Below are 15065 nucleotides of genomic sequence, written 5' to 3' on the forward strand. Positions count from 1 at the left end.
GCGCCGACACACTGTCACCCAGCTCCTCCTTATTCTCTTCACTGAACTTTGAGCAGCGCATTCATTCATATGTAGTCAGCAGCGATTCGTCTCGTTATTCTTAGAGGAGGTATGACAACAGCAACCACTCACGAGAGGAATTCATTACAATGACGGTCATCAACCGAGGAGACGTACGTGGACACTAGATCAGTTTGATCAGGGCAGGACACATCCTAGGGGTTCTGAGTCTTAAGAGGAAGCGAGAGCTATTTCCATTCCCACATTTCGAACAGCTCAAACCAGAGTCAAACGGGAACTGACTGGTTATTGAAAACAGATAGTGAAGGCGACTATTTTGTTTAGACACAAATGTCAATACAGGAGCAACGGAAAGAAACCTGTAATACAGGAGCCAGAGAGGATCGCTAAAAGTCCGTCCTTAACAAGATAAAGAGGATTTCATCTAACGGAGAACTGCATTGAAATTTGGAAGGTCAGTTGATGCTTAAGCGAACTTATGCGTTAAGTTTTTCATTTTAAAGGATAAGGCGCAGTGACACGCTGTGGAAATGTTCAAAAATGTGACATACCAAGTTGCAGAACATAATATGTAAAAAGACAATTTATTTAATTTTAATAAAAAAAAAAGTGTGAATTAGTTTATGCTTTACGCAGAAAATGTATTTTTTAAAAAGAAAATATGTGTATAGTACGGTACAGTGTTGTTAAATTTGTGATTAGTGCTAAGTAAAACGAATGAAATGATAAATTGAAATCACGGTATTTAACGTTATAGTATCACCAAGGTCATAGGTCTGATTTCCAGGAACAGGCATACATAAAATGTATAGTTCATGTATAATTCATGTAAAGTTAACGTTCGCTGGTGCTATTATGGTAAACATTACAGACATATGTAAGGACACTAAGAATTGTCGCCATGCAGGAATACAGTGGTAGCCTAATGATTGTAACATCGGACTTTGTTTTTATGGTGAAGTTCTGGCAACCTTGGCTGCCATTATTTCACCTACAGTTTTTAAGGTCTAATAGGCTCAATCCTAAATTAATTTGGTGAAATATATGATAAGTCTTGTGTAGGCGGGGTCACATCCCCTCACCACCACCACATTCCTTGCTCTTCTTCCTATGCTAACCCAGATTACTTTGTTTCAAGTGATGTCACTTTATATGGTAGCCTTCAATTAAAAAAAGAACTTGAATTCGCAAGTCTTGAATATAGTATTAAGCTAAGGATAAGTATACAGTATGTAAATCGCGCATGGTGACTCATTCATTAAGGTTAGGCTACACTTGTCTGAGGCGCACCGCGTAGCACACAGCCGTCAGCGAGATGACCGTCTCAATTCTGTCAAGGCTATTAAGGTGATTAAGTTGTTTATTTGCGTTTCAGTGGGTTACACCATCAGGTCTCCTCATACTGGAAAGCTAGTTGTCTGGCTGGAAACCTTCTCGCCTCGGACTCGCTGGGGGAATAGATTCCTGACATGAGCGACTAACACCATCGACAAACAACAACACACCGGCGGATAAACCGCACTTATCCCTGCGAGCGACCACCTGTTTCCAGCGCAGACTAAACGGTAAGCGCTTCACTTCCCTGAGGGACGATCCAAGGGAATACTGTTTGCATAGTTGTGTCTCCAAAATGTTCATCAGATTATTCATTTAAATATAGCAGTTTGAGCGACCGCTGTGCGTAAAGGCGCATTAGATATTAGACTCTTAACAGATATAAGTGCTGCTAAGATCTTGGAAATCTCCATGTCATAGGTCTTGTTTTTTATTATGCAATTACTTTGTAATGTAGTTTAACCACTGAAGTGGTTTAATGATTGCTAATTATGAACACAGAATCACAAATAAACGGGGTATTTTGAGGATCCAAATACACTTTAATTTCCATGTGCGCTCTCATCTTTGTCTTCTTCTCATCCTTTCGTTCAGACTCTATCTCAGTCACACATTCGCTCAATCCCAACATCGCTCAGATTATTCTCCTGTAATCCAAGGCACAAATTGAAATCTCGTTTGAACCTGCGTTACGCAATTGGCAACTGGTCAGGATGTAGTTAGTTGTGAGCAGAATGCATGTGTTTATTATGTAGAAAATGCCTCTTAAATCACGTAGGTTGCAGGGGAGTGGGAAAAAATATGTTAAATAATATTTTGTTGTTATTGCACAATTGTGTGTGTGTTTTTCTTTTTTTGTTATGAGGGAATAATTGCTTAGCATCATACTTATAAATGTCTTACTCAGAATACCTTATTAGTCACAGAAAATTTTCCAGTTATGCTAGATATTTTGTCATTTACGTGTCCTTACTAGTACACTGCCAGCAATTCACAAACACAAAACAAAATAATTTGACCAACACACCCAAACAGGCAGGGAGAGACGCACTGTTTTAATAAACAATTATACTGCCGATGCCCTTCTGACCCTAGTTTGGTTTGGAGGAACTACATCAGCCCTAGGAAGTCTGTTTCATGCTTATAAGAACCTCTGAAAAACATTGAAGCACTGGTCAAACATCTTTGTGCTATTTTATCACATGTAATTCAGTCTTTCTAAAAGTGTCTTCATAAGCAATGAACCAAATCAACCAGCTGCAAGGTGAATCACAACATAACAAAACTTTGATTAGAAGCAAAATATATTTGAAAATCATACAAAAAAATAAAGGTACAAGACAGCATTAATGAGGGAATAAACTACAATCCCATACAGCATTACAAATGATGGATTAATATAAAAAATATTAATTTAAAGATGTTACTTTTATTGCAATATATACATGTACACAAACATTTAAGTATTTTGAAATTGTAGGGAGTAGTCTTTCATTTGTAGTGGTTCATTGGAGTGGGCAGGCTCTAAAAAGATCTTTTGGGGCAATTTGCTCATTTAGATACTCTGATTGGTTGAGATTTATTTCCAGAATCATGGGAAATGCAGGTCCACTGCTGAACATGATTTTTGAAGAAATAATATGAAATAAGTTTTCTCATACCGAAAATTATTGATGCAATCTGTCAGTCCCTCATCTAAGGGAACCAAGATTACTTTGATTAACCAGAGATGTTTCAACAGGACTGTAAATACAGGAAAGGAAACTTTGCTTGTCATAAAAGCTCAAAAACATACTTATGTTCAAAATGTTCTGCAGTTCTGTCTAAATTAACCACTAGTGGCAGTAAAACACCAACAAAATTTATTAATGTTCACATGTTATGATTACTGCAGCAGACTACTGATTAATAAACGCTTATTTTCACATTTCAATTTGAAAGTGTTGCAAATGTGCAAAAAGCAACATAACATAATTTTGCTGGAATGTCACCAGAGGCATGTTTTTCCAATGAGATTGATTTGCGAGTATTAGGTTGCAACACATTTTCCAAATGAACGTAGGCTAAAAGTTTCTCAAGTCACTCTGCTATTTATTTGAGACTGGGCAAGCTTTTTCTGGCCCAGGTCACATTTTTTATTAATATGGAGTGCAAGTGTGCCAGGAAATATGTCTTATTTGACCTGAGGGATTGGTGGTTGGAGTGAACGAGGAGAAGAGGTAATTAAAATAGATGGGTTGAGGAAATTGAGATTGGCTAAGAGAGGCTAACGTTATGAAATCACTTGTCAAAACCAGTGCTGTCATTAGTCACACATTAACAGGTCGTCCAGGTCGTGCGATAAGAGAGTCATCAGCAGGTTATGTGTGGTGACAGTCATAATGATGTTGGTGAATGTTATGTTTATGAAAGAAACAGGAAGCGCTCATGTTTACAGTTGGGATAAAATCAGAAAAATGTTCAGCACTCTCTTCTTTTTTTGTCAGGTGGTACCATATTTTGAAAGGTATCATAGTTCAAATCAATTAGTCTAATGAGACAAAGTGAGAAACATGTGCATGTATAATCCATATCTGGTTTTAATGACAAACAGACCTTTCCAAAGATATTTGTTTGTTTGCGGTATAGTTTAAAACAAATTCTGGACAAAATCCTTCATTTAATTACTATTGAAAATGCAATTACTTTTTCTAAAAACCCCCAAATCCAAAGGTTAAATGAGCATTTGCTGAAGATGTGCTAGTTTCATGATTGGAATTAGATGTGGAACTAAAACCCCAAATATTGTTTGTTAATTTGTGCCTCAACAGAATGCTAATTTCAATAGTAAAAGGGGAAAAGTGGAAAGATTTTAAATATCTTGTGTTGAATTAATTGCCAGGAAAAACATTTTTACTCCCTTGTAGATTATGATTTGACATGGTTCAAACTATTATTGATAGTTCGTATTTTTTGTATTTAACAGTGTGGGATGTCTTTTGCTTTAGTTTTTGCTTTATTCGTGTTATAATAGTTTAATGTTTTTAAAATCAATAATTAAATTGTTTTTGTATACACTCTCAGAGAAAAAAGGTACAAAAGCTGGGGCGGTACCCTTATTTACCCCCAAAGGTTGCTTATTAGTACCTTAAATGTACATATTAGTACCTCAAGTGTATATATTAGTACCTAAATGGTACATATTAGTACCTTTTGAAAAGGTACTGCCCCAGCGACAGCTTTTGTACCCTTATTTGTGAATCTCTTTAGATCATTGATGTCAGTATCATGTGGAAGGGACATGAGGAGATCAAAGATGAAAGTGGGGCAAATGCAAAAATGAGGGATGATCTCTGATTATCTGACAGGAGACAGAGTCTCTCACATACATGTCAGCTGATAAAAAAGTGATGCGTAACATCTGCCTAAAAATGGAGGGAACATGAGAGAAGCGTAGAAGAGCGTGAATGAGAGGTGTGAGAAAGAAATCTATGTGAGGATGTGAGAAAAAAGAGAAAGAAGGGGATAAGGCAGAAGGTATGGCTGGGGAGACTTTTTTTTAGGTCAGATTTCTCCCACAGGCTCTTGATGTTAGATACCACTTTCAGACGCTCTTGAGAGGATAGCCTTTTGAATTGGGGACCTACATCTCTTTGACAACTCTTAAACAGCAGCACATAGACACTGTGGAGGTGCATGCAGCAACCCCAGAAAAGAATTTGAACACTTAAAAATATGAATGTCATTACGCTATGGGTTTGAAATGAACTTTTTCAATCACCAGCCAGTTTGCTACTCAGTTAAGTTTTGGCATATCCCTCATTCAGAACTTCTACTAGGCAAAACAAAGATATCGAAATATATCAACATCATATTTTAGATTTAAATATATTTACTATAAAATCTATTTATGAATTATTGAATTGATTTTATCAAAGTCAATCTTGTTTGCAGATAGAATAAAAATGAGAGTAGTGCCACAAACTGAATCCTATCCATCGCAAAATTGTCTGTTACTTCTCTGATGAAACAGAAGAAGTCATGCTTGCCTTCACATGCTATCGGAATTATCGAAAATACGATTTCCTAATTGTAAATTGGACCTGAATGGCCTCTCAAGTTGTACTAGTAAACTCCAAGATAATTTTGATACTTGAGTTTCCGAGTTGGGTGGGCCATAACCTTTAAACATGGTGGAGGGGACAACGATTGCCACTGTCAGTACTATTCTTTGTTAGATTTTTCTGCAACAACTACATCACCTTGTCAAGTTGTCACTAAAGTAGTGTATATTTATAGGAAATCATCTGAAGCATATTGTATTTTTCATAAACAGTGAAGTAAGCATGTATTTGACTAAAATTCCAGAATTGTCAGCAAGCTATCTAGCGTGGTAAATGTTTAAATAGTTGTCAACCAATGGGGTGCTACATTTTATTCCTTCCTTATTCTTTACAGCAAGCTCTTAATCACAGCTTCATTAGTGGGAAATAGGAAGTTTCCGATAGCATGTGAAGCCAGCATAAGTTTCTTTACCTTTTGGTTTTCCATGTTCCCGTTTGCTTGTGTTCCTACTAGTTAGTCTCCTTGGTTGTTAATTAGTTCTCCACATCTGTTCTGTTTCAGTTACTTATCATCTTTCTATTTAAACCCTAAGGCCTGGTTTCACAGACAGGGCTTAGGCTATGTCTACATTAATCTGGATACATTTAAAAATGGAGTTTTCATTTTTAAACACTCTCTGTCCACGTTAGCATTTTCAAATGTTTTCCAAAAGTTTCTCATCCACACTGAAACATCGGAAAACATTGAATTCACCTTACTGCGAATGTGTACAACCTTGTAAAAGCTCACTGATGCCCCTTATCCACCAGCAGGCACCAGGTGCTAGTTCAGAGCTAGTGCTATTGCCAGTTCAGAGTTGGTTTGACTGACGAACCTTCTAAGAGCTAGTTTGCTCTTTAAACTTTTAAATTGTTCTTTTGGTACTTCAGCACCACATGCCGACCGGTCCGCGCAGCGCTGACATATCCCGAACAAGCCTAATATTAACAATGACTCTGCAAACCTACATCAGCATCCAAACATAGTGAATACAACGGTCACAAGCGGTTCTTACCTCTAGACCAGAAATGTTTTGGTGCTACTTAAGAACCACTTTTCCTGGTTACGAGCTAATAACTTATGTTTAGAACTTTAGATTAAGTTAAATTAAGCCAGGATTGGGCCATAGTTCAATTAGGACATTTAAGTAATTTTTATAAACATGCCTTAGAAAAAAAACATTACTCGTGTCCATCTAGAGCCAAAACAAAGGCATTGATATATTTTAAGATCAGTCAGTGCAAGTTTCTTTCAGTTGAAACCACTCAGATTTACATTTTAGTCTGGGACTAGACTTAAGTCTTGCCTGTGAAACCGGGGATGCATTTTCTTCATTTTATTGTCTGTTCTCATCTTAGTTTGTGTTTGTGTACTCTTACTCCTGCGTTTTCTTCTTCCTATTGACTTTACTTATTAAAAAACTGTTTCTTGGACTTTCTATTGTTGTGGGCCTCATACAAATCATGCCCCAAAATGATATAAAGACACTAAGGAGCACTTTTGGCATCTGCATAGAGGCAGGTGAAAGTCTTGGATAGCCAACATTTATCAGATGCCTAGGAAGTGAGAACGGGTTGAAAAGGTGCTCTCTTTGCCAGCATTATGCTATGTTTTCATAATTTTTTTGATTGTTAGTTTTTTTAAAGATTTATTTTTGCCTAGGGTGACTATGTGTGCCATTTTTCACGGACAAGCCAGGATTTGTTTTGGATTTGTTTTCCTCTTTTCATACTTGCTGAAGGTAATGATCGAAAAGTAGTTTGACCAATAACATGCAGGTATTGCACATAATTGACCAAATGTGAAGGAGGGCTCTACAGAGAACAGTTAAAACAATGCAAATATGTGTACAATCTTTGTTTGACATCAAAGTACCATGAAAGCGATTTGAAAGCATAAGCAGCCATCTACTCTCTATAGCTCTCACGGTACTTTAATGTCATACAATGATTGGTCTGTGCAGTGCAAACAAAGCCAAAACTTGGATATTTTAGGCAATATAGAAATCCTGGCCAGGGCTTGTCCAGTAGCATGTATGGTTACCCTATTTTTGCCTTTATTTAGACCAGGGGTGCTCAGCCCTGTTCCTGGAGATCTACCTTCTTGCAGAGTTCAGCTCCAACCCTGATCAAACACAACTGAACCAACTAATTAGGATCTGAAGGAGCACTTGATAATTACAGACAGGTGTGTTTGATCAGGGTTGGAACTAAACTCTGCAGGAAGGTAGATCTCCAGGAACAGGGCTGGGCACCCCTGATTTAGACAGTATAGCTGAAGAGAGGGGCGGATGCAAAGAGGTAGAGAGAGGCACAGGACCCAGGACTAAAACTTATTAGGTTGCCTGAAGTGAAACTGCACTATATATTGGAGTACTGCCCACAAGGCTATCGGCTCTGACATGTTTTGCCGTTGTTGGGGGTTCTGATAGTGATGGCATGCAAAGTGATAAAACACAATAATCATAACCTGCCAAATTGGCTAGTGAATTCATAGCTTACTTGCCATGGTTGATTTTCACCCCCATTTGGTAAGTTGGCACTTGGCAGTTCATTTTAAACCTTGATTACATTACATACAAAATATCAAGACAAATAGCCTCCTCAAACAAATGGTGCTAGAGCTTTTCTTAGAACCTACTTTCCTTTTTTAGACTTTTTTTGCAACGACTTTTAACCAGCTGGTGTCAGTGTGATTTTTACTGGATGTATGAAGACAGTTCCTCACAAGTTCACACAGAATAATCTCAGGTGTAGATTACTTGTTTACTTGGTTCACTAATATTAGACAACCAGAAAATGTTTTGTCCTAATTTTGCTCATTATATATATTGATTTAACATTTGCTACAAATACATTTTTCTGAATACTGTCTGGATATTTGTTTTAGGCTACATTATGTGTTCACGTACCTTTACCACAGTGAGCCCAGATGGACAGAAAAAAATAGAGGTAACTTTGCAACTACATGTCAACTAATTCTCATTAATTTGCAACTACATGTCTACTAACTCTCAGAGCAGATTGTTAGGTTAGGTTTAGGGTTAGTAGAATTAGTTGACATATAATTGCAAAGTTTAGAAGAGTGTTAGAAGATATTAAGCAGATAGTCTACTAATACTCTAATGACTAGTTGACATGCAGTTGCAAAGTTACTTACTCTTAGTAGAATGTCTAAAGTGGACTATCAAAATAAAGTGTTACCATTTGTTTATAATACTCTGAGAGAGATGGAGAGATTAAATGTAAGAAATATCAAACAAGAGAAAGCTGTCGAGAAGAAGATGATGTAATTTCAGGTGATGTTATGGGTTCAGCACTTGTAGCCACTGTCCCCTTGAGGACATTTTCATTTGACACTAGCAAGCTGTGACTCTGAGCATGTAACTCAGCATGCAGACAACCATGTGAGACCCACAGGGATGTAAATTGCTCATGGTTAGATGCCACTTTGCACACTGTGCATCTGTGTGTGTGAGTGAAGTACACCCTCCTACTGTCTGCTAATGTCACGCTGGCTGTTTGGCTGACGATGCTCAGCATGGCACAGGGTGGCTTTGCCTCAGTGCTGCGGGAACCGTCCAAAAGTGACGGCAGTTCCAGCGCTTTTACTTACAGAACTCGAAAGCCTCTGAGAGCTCTGAGGGTTTTTTAGGAACAGAGACGAATCACTTCCATGGAAAAGTTTTGAAAGTTGATCTGAAGAGACAGAGTTTTGAAGCTGAGGCTGACATCTTTTTCCCTGCTGGATTCTGAATGAGCTCATGAGTATTTTTAGATCTTGTTTTTAGATTGGCTGTTTACTTTCTTGGAAGTAAAATAAACAATATGTTTCTGAATATATTAAATCAGAATATGGAATTGGCCCATTTATAGTGGTACACTGTACACACTAAAATACATACTTTATCAAGATAAAAGATGCTTCTACATTCTAAATCATAAATGTTCTTAAAACAGCTTTGGAGTGGGGGCTTGAATTTTTGTAGCATCACTGCATCGTGGCAAGCCAATAAAAGTACATATTTTAAAGTTAGCCTAGTCTCATGACAATAATGTAGTGTCATTTTTGTAAAATTATATTACATTACTTTCACATTTCATGGCAGTTTTAAAGTTAAATCTCTAGTTAGTGGTGCTAAAATTGTGTTGATATTTCTCTGAAACAGATGAATATGACTTTGCCAACATTTTATTACGTTAGTTGTTTCACACATTGCACAGTTCGGAAATAAAATGTCATCAAATCCCACCCTAAACCTTACTGATAGTTTGAGTAAAAGCAAAATAAAACTTATTTGCTGAAACAACCTCACTGTTTTGGCTTGCTTCTACAAGGCTTTGAGAACTTCTGTTGAATTTTGTGATTTGTGTTTCACGAAACTCATGCCAGAGTGGTTTGCAATGCCAATGCAGTGATTTACCAGGTGAACTTTTGAGCAAGTTTACTATGTTTGAAAAGCCATACATATGGAGGTATCATAATGTGTTAAAAGCCAAACATTAAAATGTTTTTGTTTACAAACCATACACTATAGTAAAAGTGTTTCAACGTCAAACATCACACACACAAACACACATCATTATTGATATCAGCCAATTAAGTTAAGTTCAGAGATAAAAGTGTGGGAGACTCCCTGTCAAACATAATGCACACCAAATGCATGCTATCAGGGTTTGTCTAAATATTAACACTAGTCACGTCCATATGTATATGTCTGACAGATGGGAGATTCTCTGCCTCAAATGCAAGTATTAGCATTATCAAAAGTGGCAGTTAGCACTGCATGCTGCTTTTATATCACTGCCAGAAGCACATCAGCATTTGCAATTACTGCTTTCAGAGAGGAAGCCACTGTTTTCTGCCCTCAGCCCCTCTCTCTCTTCATTTTCAACTTCTCTTGGTTTTGCTTCCTTCATTTCATATGTTGTCATGGACTTTATTAACTTGCTACTAAGAGCGACAGATAAATGGTTAGTGTTGTACTAATCCAACTGAGCTTGATATTTTCATAGACAATGTCACCGTTACAAGCAGTCAACATTCAACATTGGTTTAATCTTTTTTTTTGTATTTGTTTTGTATGAGGCCACACTGACTAGAAAATTTCTTAGGAGTTGTATTGTCTTCTTCACAACAGGACTTATTTCTTTTTATCAGTGAGTTCTTTTTATCAGCAATATTAGAACATGTAATTCTGTCTTCCCATTTGTTTCTTCCTTTCTCATTCACATCCCCCTTATTCTTCCCAGAGGTTGTGTTGATACAGTTGTTAATTAGAAGCAGTGAGGTTTAATTATTTAGGCTCAGTAATTAGATCCTTCCCTGTATATCAGCATACTTGAGCTTTATACTTGTACATTGTTAGTTTTGAGCGTTAAGATGTCATCTCTTACCTTAGAGGCATTTCTGAACAGATGCAGTGTGCCGGATGTGCCCTGTATGTGTTTACATCTGGAGTGCTGTTTTGCTTTTTTTGGCTGGCAGCCTATATATGTGTGTGAGTGTATATGGATGTCTAAGTTTGTTCAGATGTGTCTAATGAGGTGAAATGGAACAGTGCATGATTAATTTATTGAGGGACAAGATGCTATGCAGTCTGTGTAGTCTCATTTGGTCAGCTGAAAGATTCGCGGTGGGAAGAATATAGGTTTGTATTATAAAATAAAAGCTACACACTACTGTGTACTACTCTTTTGGAAAGAAACTAACACATTCTTATTCAGGAAGGATGTATTAGTTGATCAAAAGTGACAGTAAAGACTTTTACATTGTTATAAAACACTTTTCCAAATAAATGCTGTTCTTTTAAATTTTCTATAGTCGAAGTGTAAAAAAAGTATCACAGTTTCCACAAAAATATTAAGCAGTTTTAAATTAATATTACTGTTTTTACTATATTACTATATTAGTATAAGTACTATACATACTTTTGTTTAAATAAATTTTGCCTCAAGACTTTTATCAAATACATTAAACATTAATTCTTACCAACTTCATACATCATACAGACCAGATTTGTAAATAGACATGAAATATTGATTTGAGTTGGAATTGTTTTAGCTGGAATTATTATCATATGGGAAGAAAGAGATAGCAGGGTGATACAAAAGACATGATGCCAACACAGTACAGGTGATAATTGCTAAGGTCAAATATACAGTTTAGCGGTTATTGCAAAAATGATTTTCCTTTAGTCAGATTCATTTAACACTACTGCACATATGCTAAAAATCCATTTGTAAAGATGGGATGCATTCATGTTACCCATTTGATGGGTTTTTCTCAGAAGGTTCCCGTGGACCCCATTTTCTTGGCTCTTTTCAGAAGGTCCCTGAGATCTTCGGTCAGTTTAGTTAGCACATTTATCATCAGGTGTAGTGTCTGGTCAAACAGACAGTTTCTTTAGATATAATATAGGACATGCTCTGACTGAAATCAAGCTTGCTAGCTTGCTAGTAATAATGATATCACTTTGAAGAGCATGCTATGGTATGTTCAGTGAATCGAATATGAATCCTGTCAAATGAAACTCAAGTCAGTCAAAAGCTGACGTGGTCATTGAATCAAAGGCAGAAATACTCATGTGCAAACAGAGTAACAGCTTGTCTTCTTTAGCTCTCCCTGAAACTATTCAAAATGTCAGTGGGATTAGTATTAAAATAATGATTGAATGAAAGGATGACGTTAAGCCGTGTTTTGTGATTGCTGTTGTGGGATTGATTTACTGAGTTAGGTCACTGAGCCAGTCATTTCATTTTCGATACCCTGCCCTTTCTGTTCATGCACAGAAAAATTGAGATGTGGATGGGGGAGCAGTGCTTGGAGACCGATAGAGAGAAAGAGAGAAAGAGTAATAATGTGTATGCTTATTTGAAGGGCACTGGGAAGCCATCACCTTTACCTTAGCAGATTAATCAGGGAAAACAGCAAAGGTTGTAAACTTCTGACATCTCGGAGCTGTCAGATGCTCTGCAGCTGCTAATTGATGAGCTCGTATCCGTGTGGAAGTTTGGCCATCAGTGATCTCCTGTGAGCCAAGACAGGGGAAATACGGCCCATACACTTCATCAGCCAGAGCACTCTTGAATTACTGCTCTTCAGGGTGAGATGCTGTGAATACAGTTTAGAGTTACTGGATATTATCACACAGCCCTATGGAGTACTTGATTCTGATAAGTTAATTGTGACATTCTGTGGTTTTTGTGTGTATATGCGAGGGATGTCCGGAAAGTATCCAGTCTTGTAATATGAAAAATAGAGACATTTATCGAAGAAGATACAAGAAACATTGTACAAAGGTACAATGATACCTCAGTACCGTTCAAAGGTTATTTGACTTTTGGGATCATACAAAATGCATGTTATTTTTTATTGAGTACTGTCCTGAGTAAGATGTTTTACATAAAATATGTTTACATATAGTCCACAAAACAAAAAAATAGCTGAAATTATTAAAATAACCCCCTTCAATAGTTTGGGAACCTTTGGTTCTTAATACTGTGTGTGGTTGCCTGGATGATCTTTGACTGTACTTCAGAGAAAGTCCTCCAGGTCCTGCAGATTCTTCAGTTTTCCAGCATCTTTTGCATATTTGAACCTTTTTCCAGCAGTGACTGTATGATTTCGAGACCCATCTTTTCACACTGAGGACAATTGAGGGACTCAAACACAACTATTAAAAAAAGGTTCAAACATTCACTGATGCTCCAGAAGGGAACATGATGCATTAAGAGCTGAGGTTGGGGGGGGTTCTTTGAATTTGAAGATCAATGTAAATTGTCTTCCGGGAAACATACAAATGTCTTCTGTTGCTTCTGAAGGGCAGTACTAAATGGAAAAAAATGATATTTCAACAAAATAAGAAAAATTTGGACATCCTGTTCAAAAGTTTTCACCCCCGGCACTTAATGCGTCGTGTTTCCTTCTAGGGCAGGGGTGCTCAACCCTGTTCCTGGAGATCTACCTACACGCCTGAACCAACTAATTAGGATCTGAAGGAGCACATGATAAGTACAGACGTGTGTTTGATCTGGGTTGGAACTAAACTCTGCAGGAAGGAAGATCTTCAGGAACAGGGTTGGGCACCCCTGTTGTAGGGCATTAGTGAATGTTTGAATCTTTTTTAATAGTTGTGTTTGAGTCCCTCAACTGTCATCAGTGTGAAAAGATGGATCTTAAAATCTTACAGTCACTGCTGGAAAGGGTTTAAATATGCAAAAGATGCTGGAAAACTAAAGAATCCGCAGGACCTGGAGGATTTTTCTGAAGAACAGTGCTCAGTTTAATTGTTCAGAACAAACAAAGGACTCATGAACAACCATCACAAAACAAAAAAAGAGTCGTAGTTCATCTAGGTTACCACACATAGTATTAAGATAAAAAAAAATAACATGCATTTTGTATGATCTCTCTTATTTTGTTAAAATGATTCACATTTTCACAGATTTTGCAAGGGGTTCCCAAACTTTTGCATGCCACTGTATACATTAATTGCTTTAAATGTTTAAATGCACATATGCTCATTTCCCCTTTTTTACATTTGGATCACATTTGCCTCAGTGTAATTAACGGCAATATTTGCCACCTGGAATTGATTTCCCGAGGCATTGTTTACATTTGTGAGGGAAATTTTCACCTCTTTATTATAATCACCATACTGTGATGTCAAATGCTTAAATTTACCCAATTACTTGAATCAATATGTTAAACTGTTGTCAATAATGAAAAACTGTTTAAAATAGCATCTAAGAGCTCACAGGGCTGCAGTATTATGACAAAAATCATTATTGTATATTATTGCCCTTCATATTGTAATAATGGTTATTAATATTGATATAAAAAACAATATAAAAAAAAATAAACATTTTTATTTTGCATCTGCATTTTGGGCATGTCACATTCTGGATTTACAGACAAACATGATGTTCCATGATGTTAATAGCACAAGTTATGCAAAAACTCCTATTATAATCACTGAAGCAACAAAAATAATCTTTTCCATTGTATCTGCACTGTGTTGTTTATGATGAGAGAATTCAACACAGCTCTGGCGGTTTCAGCGCTGACTAATCTAAGTGCATCTGATTGGCGTGTTTTGAGCGCTGACTAAATCGAAGCCCCTCTGATTGGCCAGTGCATTCCTAAGTTCAACAGAAACATGTTTGATTGGTTATAAGGCTTAACGCTGCATGAAACAGCCCAAAAAAGCATTTGATGCAGTGTGGGTGAATCTAAATGTAGGATAATTTGGCTAAATGAAACTTTTCATTCATTTTCACATTTCATTTTAATCGTGACGGCTGTACTGCATTGTTTAATTGCGCAGGGGCATTTTTTTGTCTTGAATATATGGGGCATTTTTGTTCATTTTGGTGACATTTTAAGTTTTAAAAATGCTAAGAATTTCATAGCAATGTTACGTGTAGCGGTGTAATAAGTGGCTTACTTACCTTTAAAAAAGATGATCTAAGCTGGAATGATGGCTGAGGATTTGATGAGAAATCAGATTTTGAGCTCTTTGAGTAGGACTAAATTAAAATGAGATGAGGCTGCTTTATCTCCTCTAATTTTGGCACCTTCTCTCTCTCACTCACATTCTGTTATTTTCTCTATCACTTTTTTTT

The 15065-nt window shown here is 36.9% G+C and overlaps 1 protein-coding gene across 1 annotated transcript in view; it reads left to right on the forward strand.

The window, feature by feature from the left end:
• slc8a4b (solute carrier family 8 member 4b) overlaps positions 1 to 15065 on the forward strand; it is a 73074-nt gene continuing 58009 nt past the window's right edge. Inside the window, exons 1-2 of the mRNA XM_051115802.1 lie at positions 1 to 475; positions 1397 to 1586. The gene's annotated coding sequence lies outside the window, so the exon portion shown is untranslated. The remainder of the gene's footprint in view (positions 476 to 1396; positions 1587 to 15065) is intronic.

This window comes from Labeo rohita, chromosome 7 (assembly GCF_022985175.1).
Source record: "Labeo rohita strain BAU-BD-2019 chromosome 7, IGBB_LRoh.1.0, whole genome shotgun sequence".
NCBI lineage: Eukaryota > Metazoa > Chordata > Actinopteri > Cypriniformes > Cyprinidae > Labeo > Labeo rohita.